Genomic DNA, 22,806 nt, shown 5'->3' on the forward strand with positions numbered 1-22,806 from the left:
CTAGCATGTCCAATCGTCCTCCCCGAGTACTTGTTCTGTAGAATACAAACATTGTCATAAAAGATAACATTACATGAGAGATCTTATATGAGCTTTTTTATGGAAATCAAACTAACAGGCAGTTTAGGAATATGAAGGACATTTTTTTGGGTTATGGATGGGCTTATTTGGAATTCTCCTTGACCTGCTGCAATCATCAGAGAGCCATCAGCTGTGGATATTTTCTTGTTGCTAGGGCAAGGGGTGTAAGAAGAGAAATGTTTAGGTTGGGGTGTCATGTGGTCGATAGCCCCAGAATCTAGTATCCAATATGGGTTATAGTTTTTATTTGAGGCATTAAGTCCAAAAGAAGGAAACTTACCAAACGTACCTGAATATGCCAGAGAACAACTACCTGGAGACTTATCTAACTTGTTGAGGAATGATCTCATATGCTCTACTTCATCCTGGTTAAGGTCAATCACTCTTCCTCTGTTTTCTTCATTTGTTGCAGCTCCTATGTGTGCTTATCCTTCCTTTCTAATGTTGTCTCCTTTTTTACCCCACTCCTTGTCACGATTTTGGGATCCCCAATCTCTACTAGGTGGCCTTCCATGCAGCTTCCAACATTTATCACGAGTGTGGCGAGGCTTGTTACAAAAGGTACACCATACTCCTTCACCTTTCTTCTCCATATTGGTTATTCCCCCTTTTGTTTGGTCGGCCATCATGACTGATTCGGAAGCTACTATGGCTGAATTTTACATGGTTGGGGTTTCTAACATTATTCCCCTTCTACTTTCACAATTTCTGACCATAGCTACTATTTCATTAATTCATATGATTTTTTCTTTTCCAAGTATTTGGGCTCTCACTTGATCAAAATTAGAATTAAGCCCCACTAGGAAATCATAGGCTCGATCTTGCTTAATATACTCTTTGAGCATTGCTGAATCATCTGGGCACTTTGCTTTTATGACCCTGTAATGGTCTAATTTCATCTATAGTGATTTGAGTTGATTGGCATACTCTGTAACAGCCTTGTTTCCCTGTTTGGCAGCGATAGTCTTCACCTTCACATCATATATTTGAGCAGCATCTTTAGCTTTTGAGTATGTCTGCTCCATGGCATTCCAGATCTCCTTTGCAGAATTAAGAAACATACAAGTATCAGTGATTTCTAGGACCATGGAGTTCGACAGCCATGCCATGATCATAGAGTCCTATTCATTCCATTTTGTATATCTGGGATCTTCTTCTTTAGGAGTATCGTCAGTCAAGTGGTTAGCTTTCCCTTTACCTTTCAAAGTTCTGTGAATAAGCTGGGCCCATTTCAAATCATTCTTCCCAGTCAATCGGTAGGCAGTGTTGAGGTTCTGCAGTTGTTCTTGAGTGTTTTGTGACACAGTGTTCACAACTTCAGCAGTTTGTTCTGCCATGTCCACGTATTGCAGCCAATAGCAATTTGATTGTTGCGAGAAAAAAAACACAACAGTAGCAATGAAGAACACGACAACAAAAAAGAAGGTTGTGTTGCGAAAAACATACGACAGCAACAATGAAGAACACAACAGTAGCGACAATGAAGGCTGACTACCTTAAAAAAATGATTGACAGCATTGAAGGCTGTTCTGAAACCTGAAGGGGATGGTGGTAGCAATGAAGGCTGTTGTCTAGGGTTTTGGTGTGCGTAGTCAGAGGCGGCTCCCAGAATGTGAGAGCTTTGATACCATCTAATAATTTAGGGTAGAATTGTTCAATGTATTATTATGAGAATACAATTCCTATATACAAGGCTAGAATCCTATTTTAGGAAATATAATAATAGCACCTAGACAATCAAATCCCTATGATTCAAGGATACCATCATACACTACAACTATAATCTGCTAAATAAGGAAATAATAAAACACAAATCCTGACAGATTTAATACAAATAATAAAACAGATTCTAACAGGCAACTATTGGTCATCATTCCAAATCAATGCACGGTTGTATGGTTTTGTTCATTGCATTGGAAGATTAAACATACTTTGAAAAACATGTTACAAGAGTAAGTGTTACTTTTTTTTTTTCATATCATGTACTTAGTTATATTAAAACTAACCTATATTTTATGTTTCCAAAATTTCATTAGAGTTGTGGGTAAGCCCAAAGCACAATAGATTAAAGTATTATACCCAAAGGTTGTAACTCATTCATTTAGCTAGTTATTAATTTTCATATGTCAACTTATGAACTTGATATGTGATTATTTTTTGTCATCTTTAGTGTAACAAGCAAGAAGATTCATGGGAATGTGGGTATTATGTAATGTCTTAGATAAGAACAATCATTTGAGCTGTAATTAAAGATGATTGGATAAAGGTAATAATATATGTATATATCTTTAAGATATTATAAATCATATCAAACTTTAAACAATAATATTCATGTATAATGAATTTGTATTATTTTTTCAGCGCTTCAAGAATCCATCACCTATCGGATGACACTATCCAGACATTAAGATAGAAGTGGACAACATATTTATTGGAACAATGGAGTTATGACCCACAATAACATTCAAATTTTATTTTAAACATTTTGTAGGACAACAATTTGTTGATGAAACTTTTAGTTTTGTGGTAATGTAAAAGTTTAGACAACTTTTTACAATTATTAGTTAAAATTGTAAATTGACCACGTTATTAGAATATAATGTGAACTGTTCTGGAATTTTTCTGTTTGTCAGGTTTGGAAAATTGTAATTACAGCAAAACTTAAAAAAAAATAGCTGAGATTGGCGTCTGTCTTTGCACTAACAGACTTCAAAGGACGTCAGCTATAGCACTGCCCCATGTCTTTTGACGTCTGTCAGTGCGAGGACAGATGTCAATTTTAGCTATTTTTCCCCTCTAGATGGTGCGTCAATATAAGGGACGTCGGTCACTCCTATTTCTGACGTTAAGTAACGTCAATTTCAGACATTTTTAACGTCACCCAATATGACGTCACTATTTTCACATACGTCAAAAATTGAAAATAACATACGTTATAAAGACTTTTTTGTGTTAGTGTCAAATCCATATTTTCTACAAAAAATAATTTCAATATTAATAAATCTATTTACCATTAACTATAAAATTGATTATAATTTCAAAATTATTCAAAATCAAGGTTACCAATCATTTAAATTTAGATTAAGCTGTAGAATGTCAAAAATGAGTTAAAATCTTCAATTAGTTCAACTTAAACGTTTAAGTTAGAGTATTCATCTATTTTTTTATAGCCGAGTTAAAGCAAATTTGTTTAATTTTTGTAAAAAAACTCGTACAGATTTAATTTCCTTCATATTAGCTTTACTTTTATAATTGTACTTATAAATCTAATCTGAGTGCTTATTCACTTTTCATATTAGCTTAACTTTTATAATTGTACTTATAAATCTAATTAGAGTCCTTGTTTACTTCATATTCTTCTACGCATATAGTCTAAATGTGTTCTAAATAAAGAAATAAATAATTTATTTAGTTTTCCAATTTCAATAATCGCCTCTTTCTTTTATTTTCTCTAAATTTGAAATTGTATCCTCCTCTTTTCTTCTCCTTTGGGTTTTTATATGGAGAACTGATTCTTAAAAATCAATTCATAAAATCAAGATGAAACAATACGGATTGAGTTTAAAGTTGATCACATACTTCAAATTTGTTCTTCTTCTCTCTAGTTTTGAATTTGCATTTTATTATAACAATTTGCATATTTTATTTTTTAGAGATCAAATTAGAATTAATTGAATTAATATTAATTTGATAATTAAATACATATCAAATTGTAAAGTCCTCTTTATTTTCTACCCTTATTTTAAAGGCCCACCCTAAATTAGTTGGGCCTAAAGGCTGACCCTTAAGGTGCCAAAGACCATAAAGCAGCCAAAACACTCTCATTCAGCTCTCACTTTGCCAACAACCACCTTACACTCTTCAAAAGCTTTGCTAGGGTTTGAGTGAGCTCCCCTATTTTTCCTCTCCGTTGAACGATTCCCTCCAAGTAAGTTGAGCTCTCTACGTTCCCTTCTTTTCTTCAAGCTTTAGTATGTCATAGCTCATTTTCGTTCATCCCTTACTGTTTTCAGTTTCGTTGTTTGCTTTCGCTTTAGGTGTTAGTCCGCTAAGGATCTCATTCGCTTGAGTTAGCTTTTTCCAGGTAAGGGAAGCTAGAACTCCTTTTTCTTTGAAATACAATATACTTATTTTTGTTCTGGAATGAGTATGTTTGATTACTATGGTGCTACTTTTTTTTTACACTGCATATTTTTCATAAAATGAAGGTTCCTACTTCGTTAACACATAATTCTTGACTTTGACCGGTTGGATCTTGAATCGGAGCTCTATAGTGAGAGTAGTTTTTATCGCAAGGTCACTGTAGTTTGGTTATTGACAACACTGCACACTTTTCGTAAAATGAAGGTTCCTGCTTCATTAACCGTTGGATCGAGTTGATATTTTAACAGCGGATCCTTAACACGTAGTTTTTGACTTTGACCGGTCTGATCTTGAATCAGTGCTCTGTAGTGAGAGCAATGTTTATCGCAAGATCATTGTAGTTTGGTTGTTGACAACATTGACCTTTGTTGATTGTTTGACACATAACTTTCTTTATAGTTATTCAATTAAGTTGGTTCTTGTTTCATCTAGTTCTTGATTAAATCATATTTAATTTGAATATAAATACAAACTTTTTGGAGCTTTACACAAGCTGTAGGTTTATTTCTAAAATCCCAAAATCATTTGCATAATGTGTTGTTAAGTTGGATTGCTATGTTAAAGCATGAGATGAGTGAATATGCATGAGTAAAATGGTTTATGGGTTGTGAATGATGAGTTTCATGATCTTGGCGTGTAATGAATATGAGATGGTTAGTTATAAAAATGACATGGAATTGGTATGAGCAATAATGTTATATTGATTGATGGAACATGATATTGGTGTGGTCAGGACGTAATTCCACGATAGTTTCGTTGTGGTGCCTCATTGTTTAGGGCGTAATTCCATGAATCTCTATATGAGATCTCATGGTGGTGCCTCATTTGGTCAGGACGTAATTCCATGACCCCTGTTAGTGGGAGTTCATGGTGGTGCCTCATTTATATAATTTAGTATGGATTCAAGGTAAGGATTGCATCCTAACACTCTAAAGAGTCAGTTAGTCTCATATAGAGTGTACTGACTCCAGTGGTGAAAGTAGCATGAGGCTTGGAACACTTTAAGGGCTAACCTTCTGTGGGGGGGATGAAACACTATAACAATTAGCTTAGTAGAGCAGCTCGGTAGAGCAGTAAAGGCCACCACAAGTGCAAACATTCGCTGAATCCGACTAATTATATGTATCCAGATGAGTCGTGTCTTGAGTCTTAGTGTATTGTTTGCGAGTCATCACATGATTGGTTAATGTATGTATCTTTAACTATGAAAATGTATGAATTGTATGATAAAACATTTTTCTACGGTAGCTTACCCTTTCTGCTTGTTTGTATGTTCTATGTATGGTTTTCTCTTTTTGCGATGATCATCAATTTATTGATGTGAGCAGATACGAGAACTCCTTGTGGTCAACAGGGTAATGGAGATTTCGCTGCCTATCGCAAGTTGTCGCCCGAGCGAAGGCCTTCTACCTGAGCGAGAGTGATCTCGCCTAAGCGAGATGGTTTAGCTTAAGCGAGGACTCGTGGATACTCCAATGCTCTATGTTTCCAATCTCGCCCAGGTGAGAGGTTTTAGCTTGAGCGAAAGGCTCCTGTCGCCTGAGCAAGAGCTCTGCAGCTTGAGCAAGATTGACAACAGATTGATTTTAAATTACTTGTTGCTTCAATGATTGATTGATTTACTCCTTAAAGCATGAAGTATGATACCATGCATGATTTATTTGATGTAATGAGACTAAAATCGATGAGTTTAGTATGAAATGTTGTGTGAGTATGTGAAGTTGTGATGTTTAAGGAATTTCAAGGAGAAGTTCTATGTGGTGGTGTTTTAGTGTATGTAATGACATAAGGACTTGGTATTGGTTGGTATTGTAACGTCCTAGCCGGAAATTACTTATTTAAAATAAAAAGAAAGAAAATAATAAAACTGCATTTATCATTAAGTACTTTCCTAATCGCGGGAAATTTAAAATCCAATGTCAACGCGCCAATAATAACTAACAACCGCATCGTTCAATTATTACAAACATAACCGTTTCTCAAAATCATTACAAAAATAGTTCATGAATTGAACTAATAAAACTCCCATGGTTGATCCCTACCCCGACTCTATGCATCTGCACGCTCACTTGCATCAACATTTACTCCCATGTAACAAGTTATATGATCATCGTCAAACACATACAGATAGGGTGAGCTCAGTTAAAATAAACAACACAACATAAGAAAAACATCTCAAAATTTAAATCCTGTGTTAGCATTTCTCATTTCTTAGTTCCTCCACTTCCAACCCTTACGTTTAGATTCTCTTGATCTTTGCTGCACGAGTGTCTACTCGCCCCTCCGACTACAGGCCACCACCTAATAGTCCACACATGGGAATAAATTGCCACGACCACAATCTGCGACACCAAGTGAAGTTCCCCAAAACGAACTGAAGTCCGTAGTTGTCCCCAAACTACCAACTCTATCAGATGCACTAAAGAGGGCAATCATTCGAAACCTCACCGTACAAGCCACGATCTCACACACTCCATTGGACTTCTTCAACCACTAGGCTACAACCAAGAGTGGCCATGTGTTACCCCAATACAAGTTACACTCGCAATTGGGCCCCCAACCAAAGCATCATATCATGACACTCATCCAAAGCTATGTAGAAATCCTCCTCATGAACCAACTCTACACCCAAAACCGCCTAGCGCGCCTCTCGCGTCGCTAGGCGGAACTTGAGTCCAAACCGCCTGAAGGGCATCTCACACCGTTAGGTGCCACACGTCTTACAGTAGTCTTGTCACACCGTCACCGCTTGGCGGGATCCACCCTGTCATCGCCTGCCATTGTTTTGGAACTCTATCGCCTGGCGACTCGCCCCGCGCCGCCAGGCGCCATACCAATAACGTAATTCTACTAGTTTTGGCATTTTCATCACGTCTTAAGGGACCCCAATTATACAATCCATCAATCTTAGCAAAACTCACACTATTTCAGACATCATGTTATGTCTAACACACAATTACACGCATATAACCCATGCACAAATCAATTATCCTTCCCTTAAACAACTATGGTACACTCTACTACCCAATCATCATGCTACCAGTTAACCATCCCATAATTAGTTGAATCAACAACCCATGGTGCCCTAATTACTGCTTTCCAATAATTACACTCCCTGTTAGTTTTCATAATTCAGTTGTGCTTTATACTTAGATATAATGTGAACAATTATGACTACATTATTTTATCAATGAATACCTATTATCTTCATTATAGATCACCATTCTAATGAGCACATAAGTACAATTCAAAGCATACACTACATCACATACTGTCTAAATATCCGTTCATTATTTCATGCATTTGATTCCCTTCAAACTCACCCTTTTACTCACTACCATTTGCTCCCACACCTGTTTCAAGGAATAAAACCTTTGCCAACTAACCCAAGTCATGTAGAAATCATTCGCAAAACCCCAAAGAACGCAACTCGTAGTTCTCTGCCCTACTGTGTCGCCTGGCGGCAAACTAGGTGCCGCTAGGCGATGCGTAACAATCTAGGTGTTGCCAGATTTCCCCCGCACCCGTCGTGACCCCAAACAATCCCATTTACAGTACCCACCATTATACTGATATAGTTTCAAGTGCATACATCATATATGGTTCATACTTCATTCATATTAACATTATTTCCATAACCCCAATGCATCATTCAAATTCAATGCTTAATCATCACCACCCCAACCTGAACCCTAAATTCCCAAACTCATTCATGGATTCATAAACACGTCATGCGTACATTGAATCTTAGTCCCATAAACACATGAGCACATAAACAATTTTATATTTTTACACAAGGACCCAATTCAAACAGTACAATTTCTCAAAACACAAGCAAGACGAGAACAACTGGCCCAGCCAGTTCGCGTCGCCTGGCAGAACACGCACTGCCGCTAGGAAGTTCATAGGGAAACACCTAGAAATGGGTTATGTGACATGCACCGCCTGGCGATTCATTTGACGCTGCCTGGCGGTTCATTCAACGCCACCAGGTGGTTTCTAGGAATTTCCATAAATACAAATAAAACCCAGACAAAAACAACAGGCAATGTATCATGATCATCAAACATATCATGCAATCATCTAATTAGTATTAAAAACACATAATGGAACTCCCCTAACCTGATATTCAAGCCCTAATTGCCAAAAACTTTGAATATCTTTTTTGCTCCACAATGTCTCCTCTTGATCACCCAAAATTCTGCACTATTCTCTCTCTCTCTCTCACCAACGGATGTTTGACAGACTCTTCCCCTAGTGCACACGAAATTCAAAAGTGTTTTCCTCTCCTAATTACTCTCTTCCCTCCCTTAACTAACCCAATTTAATCTCTTTTAATAAAAAAAATGAAATTCTAACTAAAAGTGTATTCATGGCACTTCAATTTCCATTACTAAGGGTTTCTCTAGCCTCTCCATCTGCTCCTCGGCTAGGGTTCCTACCCTTTCTCATCCATGCCAAAATTTGATTTTTAGCAAAAAGATAATTATTTTACTACACCCAAGATTTGAACACGCAACCATCCAATTTCAAAGTCCATGCATAATCAACTTAACTAATACATGTTTCGTGATATTTTCTATAATTGTAGAAAATTATATCTCCCAACATGCCCAAGCGTATTGTAAAAATAATAATTAATTAAATAACACACAAATGGCATACATAAAACTTGAACCCAAGTCCTCTCACACAATTAAAGTACTCTCAACCATTTGAATTAGTACTTTTCCACATCATGAAAGTTAGCATTTAGTGCCATAAAGACTTCCGCTACCTGCATTTATGAAATAATTATTTATTTAATTATTTAAATATCGTGGTTCTTACAGGTATCCTGAAACTCTAATAATCATTCATGCTCAGATAGAGTAGAATGGATTATGTCGTAATGAGTAGCAAGAGGTCCTAGCCTCTGGACTTGATCAAGTCCTAGGCGCGAAAAGGATTTACCTTGTGAGTGGTTGGGTGATAACCCCTTGAGGCCAAACTCTGCAGAGTTTGAGAATCACACACAGGTGCAAGCCACCAAGAGATCTAATGTCATTGGCATGTATCCGAATAATTGAGTTTAGTGTCAATTGTGTCTTTGTTTACATGTATGCCTATGTGTGTTATGTTGTTAAACTGAGTTAAATTTTCATATGAATATTTCCTTGTTTACATTAGCTTACCCTTGTTTTTTGTGTTTCTGTCATGTGTTGTATGTTTTCCTTTTGTGATGATCACCTTTTCGGTGGGAGTAGATGTGGTTGTAATGTTAGAGGCACTTCTGGAGGATAAGGAGCCATCATTTTAGGTGGGAGCTTTAGCAGTTATCAGTTTAAGTATAGAGTTTATTAGTTTAGTTTAAGTGTATAAGTGATATATTTTTATAGCATATCTTTTGTAAGACTGTATTAATATATTGTGTACACTAGATTATATGTTTGGAACTATGATGGAACTTCCTACTTTTATTAGTTTTAAGCTGCTAAAAATTGGGATGTTACAATAATTACTATTACTATTATTATTAATATTAATAATAGTATTTTTTAAGTATTATTATTATTATTATTAAAATTTACTTCTTTTTTTTTAATTACTATTAACTTTATTCGAAAATCGTTATTAAATCATATATATGATTTTAATTTTTAAATATAATTTTACAAAATTAATAAAAATCAAATAAATACCTTAACAATATTTAAAAACATATTTGGCCTGGTTATACGCATGGTATCAAACTAAAAGTTTTGCCAAAATTTTAATTGTTTATTAAAAATATGTTTTTTTCAAGATCAGGAATAATATTTTTTATTATTACGAAACAAAATTATGATAATTTGAACTTTTCATTAAAGAAGTTGAAAATTATCTAGGACTTATACATGTTATACTCTTGGCATAAATCTTTTTCTGTAGTTATACTATTTGGTAACTTTCTTTAAACATGTTATAGAAAATAGGTTTATGGTTAGGATGAAATTTAGTTGAACAAGGATTTTTAAAAATTAAATACATACCTTAATAATATGTTTTTAAAAATTTGGCCCGTGCATACGTACAGGTCTTGGACTAGAAGTTTTATCAAATGTAACATTTTCATAAGTATGGTTCATTGAGGTTTTGTCAAAAGTTTTATTTATTTTTTACCGAGGAGGTGTTTTTATTCAAGATTAGGAACCATTTTCTTTATTATAAAAAAAATTATGCTTATAGTTTGAACTTTTCATTGAAGAAGTTGAGAATCAACGTATCAAGAGCGGCTCATGAACTAAAGTAAATTTAATAAATGAGGTATTTTATTTACAATTATTTTTTAAGCTTTTTTGAATACAAAATAATTTATTAAATTATTACAATTAATTTCATTTAACATTTTTTTTAATAAGTAATAAGACTAATCCATTTAATCTTTCTTAAAACATTGTTGATCTTAAATAAATTTTTATTATTTTTAGTTTTGAGAAACTAATTCCGCCTTAAGCAAATGACATTAAAATTGTTAACATTATTTTATAAGCTATATATACATTTGAAAAAAATATCTATTCTTTTTATATAATTAAGAATGTCAATTGATTTATCATTTTCCAAACTTATACTTTTTCTTTAGATATTTAATTATGAAAATAAATCAAATCCATTAATATCCAACAAATTATCAAATTTTAAAGATTTTTCAAGGTTTAAACATTTTTCTTTCAAAAATGTACAATCTAGTGACTTTTGTTATAAAATAAAGCTAATAATAGAGGAAAAAAGAAAAGGAAGAATAAAGATCGAGAGAATGTGGAGCAACTTTTATGTCTTTCTTATTAATGATAAAACATGGTCACCCATAAAGAATACAAATGAAATAATTAATACAAAATATTTACATAAAGGGTAATGTAGAGAGTAATGAATATATGAGTATCAATCATATGAGTAATTGTATCAAATCAATTGACAATCATTTATTCATAACAACTTTAATTCTTAGCACTAAATAAAAAACATAAATATCTTCATATGTTTTAAATTGTTCAAATCTATTTGAAGTGTGGTAATTGTTTTATGTACAATATACAAAAGGTAATCAATTCTAAATGATTCTTGAAGAGATTTTACAATTTCATTCTTAATGTTTTCATCAAATTGTTTCTTTATGCATCTAATACATTTTTCACAACTCGATAGTAAGTTTTTCTTTCTCAACTCGATGGTAAGTTTTTTTTTATCCCTTAACTTGAATTATCTTTTTTTTTTTTTATAAAAAACCTAATTTTGAATTACGCTCCAATTAATGTATTATCCATAAGAAGTTTAACCCCTAATATAAGTAATAGTTTTGTAGAAAAAATTCAGTTCCTCATCTCGAAACTCGTAAATCCACCGAAAAACAAAATTGGACAAAAGAAATATATTTTTAATTTTAAAACAAATCCAAAACAGAATAAAAACAACAGCAACACAAATAGAAAGAAAAAACATAATAACCAAAAAAGAAAGTTAAAAAAATGGTACACACAGATACTATGAGATTCAAAGACTTTAATATGTCAAACTCCTAAAAGAAGCACTCTTAGAAGAGAAAAAATTAAGGAGAAGCAAGAGAAGTCACATAGCGATAAAAAAAATAGAATCCAAATTGATTATAAGATAATAAAGATAATTAAACATTCTTATTTTTCGTAAACAAAATTATAGTTTACTAAATAAAGGTTTTAACTTATTAATTATAATTTTTAATACCAATAAAAATTAACACAGTACTAATAATTTAACTTAATTTTATTCTCAAACATAAACTTGTAATTAATTTAGTAAAACTATATTAATAATAAAATATTCTTTTGAGGTTTTTTTTTATTAAACATAGTTTTATAATTAATTTAATAAATGTATATTATTAAATAAAAGAATTTGAGATTTTTTTCTTAAATATAATTTTATAATTAATTTAATAAAAAAATATTAACAGTAAAACAAAATTTGAGGTCTTCTCTATCTAAAAATCTAAAACGAGTGTTTTCCTTATTTTCCTCTTCCACCAACTATAACTAGGACTTATATCGGTTATCTCTTGGCATAATTGTTTTTTAGCTATATTATATGGTAACTTTCTTTTAGACTTGTTTTAGAAAACAGCTTTATGGTTAGGATGGAATTTAGTTGAACAAGGATTTAGGCATTTTAAAAATTAAATAAATGGCTTAATAATATTTTAAAAACAATCTGGCGCGTCAAAGGTCACATTTTCAGATATATGGTTCATCGAGGTTTTGCTAAAAGTTTTATTTTTTATTAAAAAGATGTTTTTATTCAAGATTAGGAATCAATTTTTATTTTTATGATTATAATTACCAAACAAAATTAGGCTCATAATTTGAACTTTTCATTGAAGAAATTGAAAAACAACGGGAACTTATACTTGTTATACTTCTGGCATAATTTTTTTATGTAATTATATTATTTGGTAACTTTCTTTTATACATGTTTTAGAAAATAACTTTATGATTAGGATGAAATTTAGTTGATCAAGGGTTTAGGCTTTTTAAAAATTAATAAATGCCTTCATAATATTCTTAAAAAAATGCAGTTGTGGATACGCATGGGTCGTGGACTAAAAGTTTTGTCAAAGTTAAAATGTTCAGATTTATGGTTCATTTAGGTTTTGCCAAAAGTTTTATTTTTTTTATTAAGAAGTTGCTTTTATTCAAGATTAGGAATCATTTTTCTATTATTACCAAACAAAATTATGCTTATAGTGTGAACTTTTCATTGAAGAGGTTGATAAACAACGAGGACTTGTACCTGGTATACTCCTGGCAAAAATCTTTTTTATGTAGCTAATATCATTTGGTAATTTTCTTTGACATGTTTTAGAAAATAGTTTTATGGTTAGGATAGAATTTAGAACAATTTAACTTCATTTTTCTCTTATTCATTACGTCAATATATTTCAATATATCTCTATCTTTTAGACTATGTATATATTATTCTTTTTATCTTTGATGCGTTGCAGTATGGAAGAACATATATTATTATTATTATTATTATTATAATTCCTCAATTGGTATAAAATAAAACTAATAATAGAGTAAAAAAGAAAAGAAAGGATAGAGAATGAGAGGATGAGGAATAATTTTTCTGTATGTCTTATTACTAATAGGAAGAGTCTTATTTATAGATACAAAATATAATCCATAAAGGATATAAATCAAAATAATTAATACAAATATTTACATAAAGAGTAATGAGAGTAACGAAACATATGAGTATCAATTATACGAGTAATTGCATCAAATCAATGGACGACCATTAATTCATAACAATCCCACTTAAGTGTGCATTGATAAGAAAATGTGTCTCATTAAAACCTTACTAGGAAAACCTCTTTGGGATAAAAAATCTAGTGAAGGAAAAAGAGTACATCATTTTATATTCTTTAATACAATATTGTTCATCACATATGCATAACTCATTAGGTCTGATTATGAATCATTTGATTAAAATAAACTCGTACTCATAGTACCATTAAGGTAACGAATTATATGTTTTACTCAATCCATTTTCTTTTTATAGTTGAATAATTATATCTTGCTTAACAAATTTACAACAAATGCAATATCAGGCCAAATATAATTAGCAAGATGCATTAGTGTTCCTATGATACTAAGATATGGTACTTTTGAACTAAGAAGTTCTTCAACATTCTCTTGAGTTCTCTAAAAGAGCCTTTATCAATATCTAACGCCCTCAAAACCATTGAAGTGCATAATGGATGTGACTTGTCCATTTAGAACCTTTTAAGCACCTTCATTATATAAGTCTCTTGATATACAAAAATACCTTTAAATATCCAATTTCTAATCTCAAACACAAATTTTGTCATTTCAAGATTCTTCATCTCAACTTCTTTCTTTAAACAATTAATTGTCTTTGTGAGCTCATTAAAAGTTTCAACGACGTTTATGTCATATACATAAACAATAATTATGGAAAATTAATTTTCAAATATTTTCATATTAATACAAGGACAAAAAAAAATCATTTCTATACCTTTCTTTTAACAAGTACTAAATAAGGTAGTTATACTACACACATCCTGATTGCTTTAATCAATAAAATGACTTGTTCAATTTTATTGAATAACCCTCTTTAGAATTTGTCTTGTTGGACAAATTAAATCCTTCAAGGATTTTTATATAAATATCATTCTCTAAGAGAACTGTACAAATAGGCTGTAACATCATCTATTAGATGTAAATGCAAACCTTGTTATGCAACTAGGATAATCAAATATTGCAATGTTGTTGCATCCAATACTAGTGAATATGTTTTTTCACAAATAAATACTAGGTTTTGTGAAAAACTTGAGCAACCAACCATACTTTGTATCTAATAATTTCATCATTCTTATTTTGTATTTGCGCAAAAATCCACATGTATCCAACGGGTTTCACACCCTAAGGAGTGCGACATAGGTCCAAAAACCTTTCCCTAAGCAAGCAAATATAATTATGCTTCTTTGCATATTTTCATTTTGGTGAATCATTTCTTTGTCGACAATCTTCAATGATTATTGATTATTGATCCTCATTGTCATTCATAACATTCATCGTAATATTATATGTAAAAGTTTCTTCAATGTTGACTTTATTTTGGTTCCATATTATATTATTCATGACATAATTTATTGAGATCTCATCACTTTTAACAATTTTATGTACCTGAGGTTCTTTTAGAACTGAATCATTAATTATGTCAAATGAACCTTTTGGGATTTCCATATTTTTTATTAGGTCATATGGCATTTTAGCTCCCTTTCTCATTCAAGGTTTTTATCTTTGGAACTAATAGGTCTACCACACTTCAAGTGTGTCTTTAGAACTAACAGGCCTACCACGCTTCAAGCGTGTTATGAATTACTATCAATTATATTCAGAGCATTACAGCTGGTATATATATAACTTAGTTACCCTTTTTCTGTTAGTAAAAATATAAGTTAATTGATTGACTAATTTTGTAAATGAGTTATCCTTTGAAGTTCTAGTTCATATTCTTTTGTACGAGGATCAAGACGAGATAATGATAATTCATTCCAACCAATATATTTTCCAATTGTTTTCTTTTTCCCCCTAATGTTGGAAAAATTATTCATCAAAATGGCAGTTGAAAAATCAAACTATAAATAAGTCTCCAGTTGGTAGTTCAAGATATATTATTATTGAGGGAGAATCGTATCCAACATATATTTTCAATAATTTTTTATGACCCATCATAGTCCTTTTTGGTGGGGAAATTGAAACATATACACCACACTAAAAAAATTCTTAGATGAGAAATATTAGGTTATTGACCAAAAAACAACTACATAATAGAGTATTTATGATAGCTTGTTAGCTTGATGCGAATCAATAATGCAACATGCAAAATTGTATATCCCCAAGTAGCAATCGAAAGATTAACTCTCATAAGTAATGGTCTTGCAACCAATTTTAGAAGTTTTTGTAATGATTTTACAAGTCTTTTTTTAGTATGAACATATGCTACTAGATGTTTAACTTCAGTTCCAATTGATATACAATACTCATGAAAAGCATGAGATGTAATTTCACTTGTATTATCAAAACAGATTTTCTTAATTGAATAATCTGGAAAGTGAGCTCTTAATTATGCTAACAACTTTGCAAATGCCTAATTGCGACTTGGTAATAAACAAATATGTGACCATCTAGTTGATGCATCAATTAAAACCATGAAATATCTAAATGATCAACATGGTGGGTGTATTGGACCACAATATCACCCTGTATTCATTCTGAAAATGATATTGACTCATTTCTAATTTTTCTGGTGATGGTCTTATTATCAACTTTCCTTTGTGAACATATAGTACGTGAGAACTCATTGGTCTAAAGAAGTTTTTTTTTAACTCTTAAGTGGGTGTCCACATGAGTTTTTCATCATAATAGATCCAAGATGACCAAACTGATCATGTCAAACAAGGAATTCATTTTTGATTCATAAACTTTTGGTTTACCATGACATGCATTTTAATTGTACTAATATATGTGTAGTACAAATCATCCAACTAATCATGCCAAACAAGACATTTATTTTGATTCGTAAACTTCTGATTTACCATGACATGCATCTCAATTGTACTAATATATATGTAAACCATAAGAAAATGTTAATAATTTCTCCAATACACATCCTTTTTTTATTCAAATCAATTCTAGTGATATAAAGATATTTCATATCTTCTTCATTGTTAGTCTCAATATGATATCCATTTAGATAAATATCCTTGAAACTTAATAAGTTTCTATTAAACTTCTTGGTAGAAGTATACTAGCTCTTCTGGAGCCTTCAAATATATTTGTAGTGCTAGAAATAATGTTAAGATTGACTTCTCGCATTACCAAAGAAGAGAAAAAAAATATTACTCTTGAGAATTGTATGAGTTGTTGCACTATCAATAAGACACATATCCTCATCATTGGTGCTAATGCCAACATTCATTCTTCATATAAACATAAATATCAATATTAGATATTACTATGTAAAAGGAGAAGAAGAATAAAATATTTAGAGGATTTTATTGATCAAGAAAAACTTATATAAGCAACATGAAACATAAAACAAATATAAAGCATTGGCTTAAAATTAAGAACATAATATGAGAAAATCTACTTTTTTAACACACTCATCATCAATGAGGCAATCAATGCTTCCATTGGTTTACCAAAGAAAATAATAATATGAAGATGATTAGTATCCATATGGCCATAATCAGAATCACCATTTTCATAAACAAAGTGTGTTTCTATGTTCTTCTAATTATTTTTAAGATGCTTTGGTGTACGACAAGTATAACTCATATGGTCTTTACCATCGTAATGATAATATATACTTTCATCTTAGTTGTCATTAATTTAATTTTTTTCTTTTTCCTTTTTTATACTATTGTTCCACTTCTGATGATAAAATTTCTTTTTGAAATTTTCTTTATGACCATGTCCACAATCATGATCCCTAGCATGACCACAACCATAACCAAGGCCACGACTATGACCATGAAAATATATATAAGAAATATTATTGCATTCACTTCTAGGAATGGAGCAGAACCAGTTTGGTGGATCTCATGATTTTTCATCAAAAACTTCATTGTTTTATTCAGCCATACAAAGGCATGAAATAAATTCGGAATATTTGTGAAATCTCTTTTCACAACAGTGTTGTCAATGTAGTAAATTAGTTGCTCCGATATTTTATTTATTTCTTTAATGATATCACCAAGACCCATGACATTTAAATGTATTTCAACTTTTAAAATCAAATATAAGTAATTATTCCTTGTAATATCAAGGGTCACAAATTCAAATTTTGCAACGTTTGGTGTGTTTAGAACTAGCACATAAAATAATAGTAATAATAATCACCATAATAATAATAATAATAATAATCACCATTATAATAAAAATAATAATAATAAGATGGAGACGGAAATTGATAAAGTCAAACAATTCTTATCACAAGAATAAGAATATAAGGTAAAATTGTAAATGAAGAGAGTATTAGAGAGATCATGGATTTACACACGCATAGCATTGTTGTTAGAGAGATCATGGATTTAGACACGCAAAGCATTGTTGTTAGAGAAAAGAGACGCTTCCACCAGCGTTCAGTTGGTTGAAGCATTGTGTTGATAATGTATTATAAAATAAAGTTAATAATAAAGTAAAAAAAGAAATGGAAGAATAAAAAATGAGAGAATGAAGAACAACTTTTCATCGTGTCCTATACTTCTCACTGTCTCCTATTACTGATAGGAGAGTACTATTTATTGATACAAGACATAATGCATAAAGGATACAAAAATTAAAATAGTTAATACAAATATTGTACATAATGAAACATATGAGTATCAATCATATCAATTAATATCAACCATACAGGTAATTGTATCAAATCAATGAACGACCATTAATTCATAATAATAATATTATTAATAGTGATATTATTAGTTGTACTTTCCATAATCTATTACTTTTAGTATAAAAAAATTAATATTAAAATAAAATTATTTAATTTTAATTAATTTTTACAAAAGCAAATACCCATTATTAGTATTTTTTTTCATATTATCTAACTCTTTATTTAAATAATATATTTTTAACTAGACATAATTATAATACTTAAATAAAATTATTTAAAGAACCAAAAAACAACGACATGTTCTTAATACAAATTTAATACAATCTATTCAATATTTTATGATTTAAATAAATTGTATAAAATATTTAGCACATTATTGTTTTAACAAATATACATTACTTTCTAAATTATAAATCTTTAAATACCACTAGTTATTATTATTATTTTATACTACTCACAAATTTGTATAAAATAATATTCTTTTATTTTATTAATTTGTTTTTTAAATAAAAAAGCAAACACCCCGTGCGACGCATGGACCGTAGAGTAGTTATTAATTAAAAGAAAGATTAGAAAAGTTTGCATATGAGCAACCAACCACCACAATCATTCAAAAGTCAACTACCTCGCTTTTCACGGATCCTTCTTCAATAATTCTCTCTTTTTAATAGCAATACATTTATGAAATTGAGATCTACCATGCCGACTAGTTGCCCCACCCGAACACTTCTCGATGTTGCAGTAATTATTTGGTTCAAAATTAGTTGGAAAATGCTACACAATCAACAAATCCCATCAAATAAAAATATTAGAGCGGTAAAGAAAATGTCCCACATTTATGATTTTGATTAGGTAATAAACATGATAAATGTGTAAAATATGATAGTACTACGAATGAAATATGTAAATTCAAATTTCAAGATGATGATGATAAAAGATGTAAATGTTTTGTCACACAGACAAAATAATAATATGTAACCTTATTATTATGTCTGATATGCATTTACATGATACATAGGTTTTTAAGTTAACATCTTATTTTACAAATACTTACATATTTATCCTATTACTAAAAATGTTTGTTTCTTATATCTAGAAGATCTAATGTAGGAAAGTTTTATATCAATGAGAGACTTTTTTTTTATCAGCAAAGAATAAAATAAATTAGATAGAGCACTTAAGGGTACTCTAACCCTTATACAAAAAAACAAAATCTGGACAGATAGATACAATAGCTTAGCATCATGGCTCCATCAAAACAAAAGACCATTCAAAACTAGATGATCACAATTTGGAACAATTTTGTGATCCACAAAACAAAGGGGACAAAGAGTATGTATACCTAAAACACATACCTCTACCAAATTTCCAAACAATATAATAATAGTATACATTAATCACACCACATTCTTCCTAATGCCAATACTTCAAACGTTTGAACATGTCCTCCACCTCGTAGAAGGAGGATAAATGCATCCAAATGGCCCTCCAAGAGAACAAGAAATATTAAAGTACGCTTAATACATTTCATTCTCATTACATTTATTAAACTGGACAATTTCACTTCTGTCCCAAAGGAGATTGATCAACAAGTACTATTGTATTTATGATTTGTCTTGGTCCCTTCATCAATAGTGACCTGTATAAGCTTGCTTGGCACACTTAAACACACATCAGTTAATCATATCACAAAGATTTTAAGCATACATAAGGAGAAAGAAACCAATCACTATAAGAGAACATAACAGATGGACTTTTATGTTTCATCCAAACCCAAGTTGTTACTTGAGCAAGAGCAAATATCTCTACAGGATCAACTTTCCTATGTTTAAAAATTACCTCATTCCTATGTTTCCATATTTCCCCTACTATTGCTAACACATTCCTTGCCAAAAATTATTTTGTCTACTATTAAGGTTCACTAGATGGAAGTGTTGAAAATTGTCTCTTGCTTTAACATGATGCACTAAGCTCACCCTAATCTATCTATCACATATATTCCACACCTTTTGGGATACACTACATGAGAAGAATAGGTGTTTTGCATTCTCTTCACTTGCTAAGCACATCTCACATAGGTTATTTTGTAATTGAACTTCCCTTGCTGCTAGTTTAACCTTTGTAGGTAACTTATCCAGGAACAACCTCTACCCTAATAGTTGTGCCTTCGGGTCCACCCTAATACTCCATAATGTTTTAAACTCTTTATTCCCTTCCTCATCAAAGGAACCTTGTAACTTATTATAAGCATACTTAACCGAAAAAACACCATTGTCATTATCCTTCCACTTCCAAGTATCAGAGCTCCCCATTCTAAGACTATGTCTGTTTAATAATATGATAAGTTGTTCCTCCATAATGAGACGAATTTATTTTATAAATGAGTACACATTTTATTTTACAAATTAGTTTTGTAAAATTAAGTTAGATTTAAATTCACTTTTTAACATGAATATTATAGTAATGAGTTAGAGTCTATCCTAACAAAATTTATTGTTTGTTGGATCAATTATTTTACTTGTTATCGTGTCGTTATAGACCATCCATTAATATCTACGCTTGAGATGTGTTTATATATCTCGTTGTGAGAGAGATGTGTTGGAAGTAGGACTCTTTATAAGATTTAAGGTTAATTTATAACATATATGACAATATAAATCTCACCTTATAAGCATCTTTTGTGAGGTTTAAAAAGACTTAAAGTCTACTTGTTAACAACTTACGTTAAAGTTGTGTTGCTTCACCAACTTCCTAACACTTAGGTTTGTCAACTCTAAAAATGATTGTAATAGAGAATCATTATAAAAAAAATCAAATAGTGACTGAAAATTTAGTCACTAAATGACTAAATTTAGTGACTAAAAAAATTAGTTACTAATATGTTCGTCATTGATTCATTGTAATCGATTTTGTGACCGAAATTTGTAACAAAAATTAGTAATCGAAATTGTGACTGAATTTAAGTCTGAAGTTGTAAACAAAATCAATAACCAAGCTTTAACTTCACAAGAGTATGCCTAAGGGGACTTTTGCTTTAACTTCTTTATCATCCACCATCATTTAAGATTGAGGGACACCATTTAATATGTGTGGTTCAGATAAGTTAACCCCACTACATAATCACCACATAAATGCAATGTCCCCTCCAAAGTAACAAAATTAAATTGACACACCAAAGTCAACGATCTTATACTGATTTCTATATTAATGTCTTGTAGACCCATGTGTTGTGATAAATATTTGATTGCATTTCCTAGCGAAGAATTAGACATAAAACTGAGAGATGAAGAAATAAGAAGCTACCCTTCATAATTAACTTCTCGGCTGGTTTTTCTTTTCCAGTTCTTCAATGGTCATTTTCGTTTCATCCTCAGGAAAAAGGCTCCAAGTGAAAAACTTGATATATTTCATTTGATGTAAAAAACGACGCACTATTCTGTCGCCTAAAACGAATGCAGGTCAGCTAAACATGTGGTTTATGTTGCGGGTCACACAATTGTTCCGTGATGAAGGTCAAGTGGATCAAGTCACAATTCAAGTGAAAGAAAATTGTCAAAATTTAATAATCAAAATATCATTGTCCTAAATAAAAAGAGTTGTGTCCTAACTAATTGTAACGTCTTATTTAATTAATAAACCAAATTAAAAGGAAACGTCACGTAGAATAATATGTTAAGCAGTCTTGGAGTACAATCACAACTCCGTACAGTAACCAAGGCACACCATGATGTCAAAATAAAACATAGAGAAATAACGACAAAGTTTTCAAAAAGGAAGCCCAAAGGCCAGACAATACATGGGCCATTGCCCTAAAAGAAAAGCCCAATCAGCACAAGAAGTCCAACCCAGAAAGACTATGCAGCGGCTTCATCTCTCCCCTGTTGACCATGATTTCCTCTCGCATCTGCTCCCATCAATAAATTGATGATCATCGCAAAAGTAGAAGAACAACATACAAGCAATCAAATAAGCAAAGGGTAAGCTAGAGTCAAAAAGATTTTCATCATGCAATCAGGTATACTTTCACAGTCCAATATACATACAACACCCAAGCATGTTATGACTTTCAAATCAATACACTAAGACTCGACTCGACTCATCCGGATACATATAACCTGGTCGGATTCAGCGGATGCTTGCACTTGTGGTGGATACCTCTGCTCACCCCCGAGCTGCTCACCCCTGAGCTATATGTTACAAGTGTTATAATGAATCAATTCCCTCACACACAAGGTTAGCCCTTAATGAGTTTCAGGCCTCCTACTACTCTCACCACAGGAGTCAGTCCGCTCTAAATGAGACTAACTGACTCCTTAAAGTGTCAGGATGCAATCCTTACCTTGAATCCTTACCAAGTTATATAGATGGGGCACCACCATGGACACCCACTAACAGGGACCATGGAATTACGTCCCGACCACTGAAGCACGACCCTGAAATCTCACCTAGAGATTCCAAGGAATTACGCACTAACACAAACCAATCATACTCAATCAATCAAGAAAGATTTATCATACATATACATATATACATGTCACATACCAACTCTTCATAATCCACCTCTCTCATGTTCCTAATGAATCCATACCACCCCATTATTCTCAAACCATAAATGTGGAATTTCATCTCATGCCAATACCATGCCACTTTAAATACCAA

The 22,806-nt window shown here is 31.6% G+C and overlaps 1 pseudogene; it reads right to left on the minus strand.

Moving 5' to 3' along the window:
* On the minus strand, positions 1–1,418 carry LOC146885743 (uncharacterized; annotated as a pseudogene).
* Between the last annotated feature and the right edge of the window lie 21,388 nt (positions 1,419–22,806).

This window comes from Vigna unguiculata, chromosome 6, assembly GCF_037176805.1.
Source record: "Vigna unguiculata cultivar grain cowpea cultivar isolate G323 ecotype 2 chromosome 6, ASM3717680v1, whole genome shotgun sequence".
Lineage (NCBI taxonomy): Eukaryota > Viridiplantae > Streptophyta > Magnoliopsida > Fabales > Fabaceae > Vigna > Vigna unguiculata.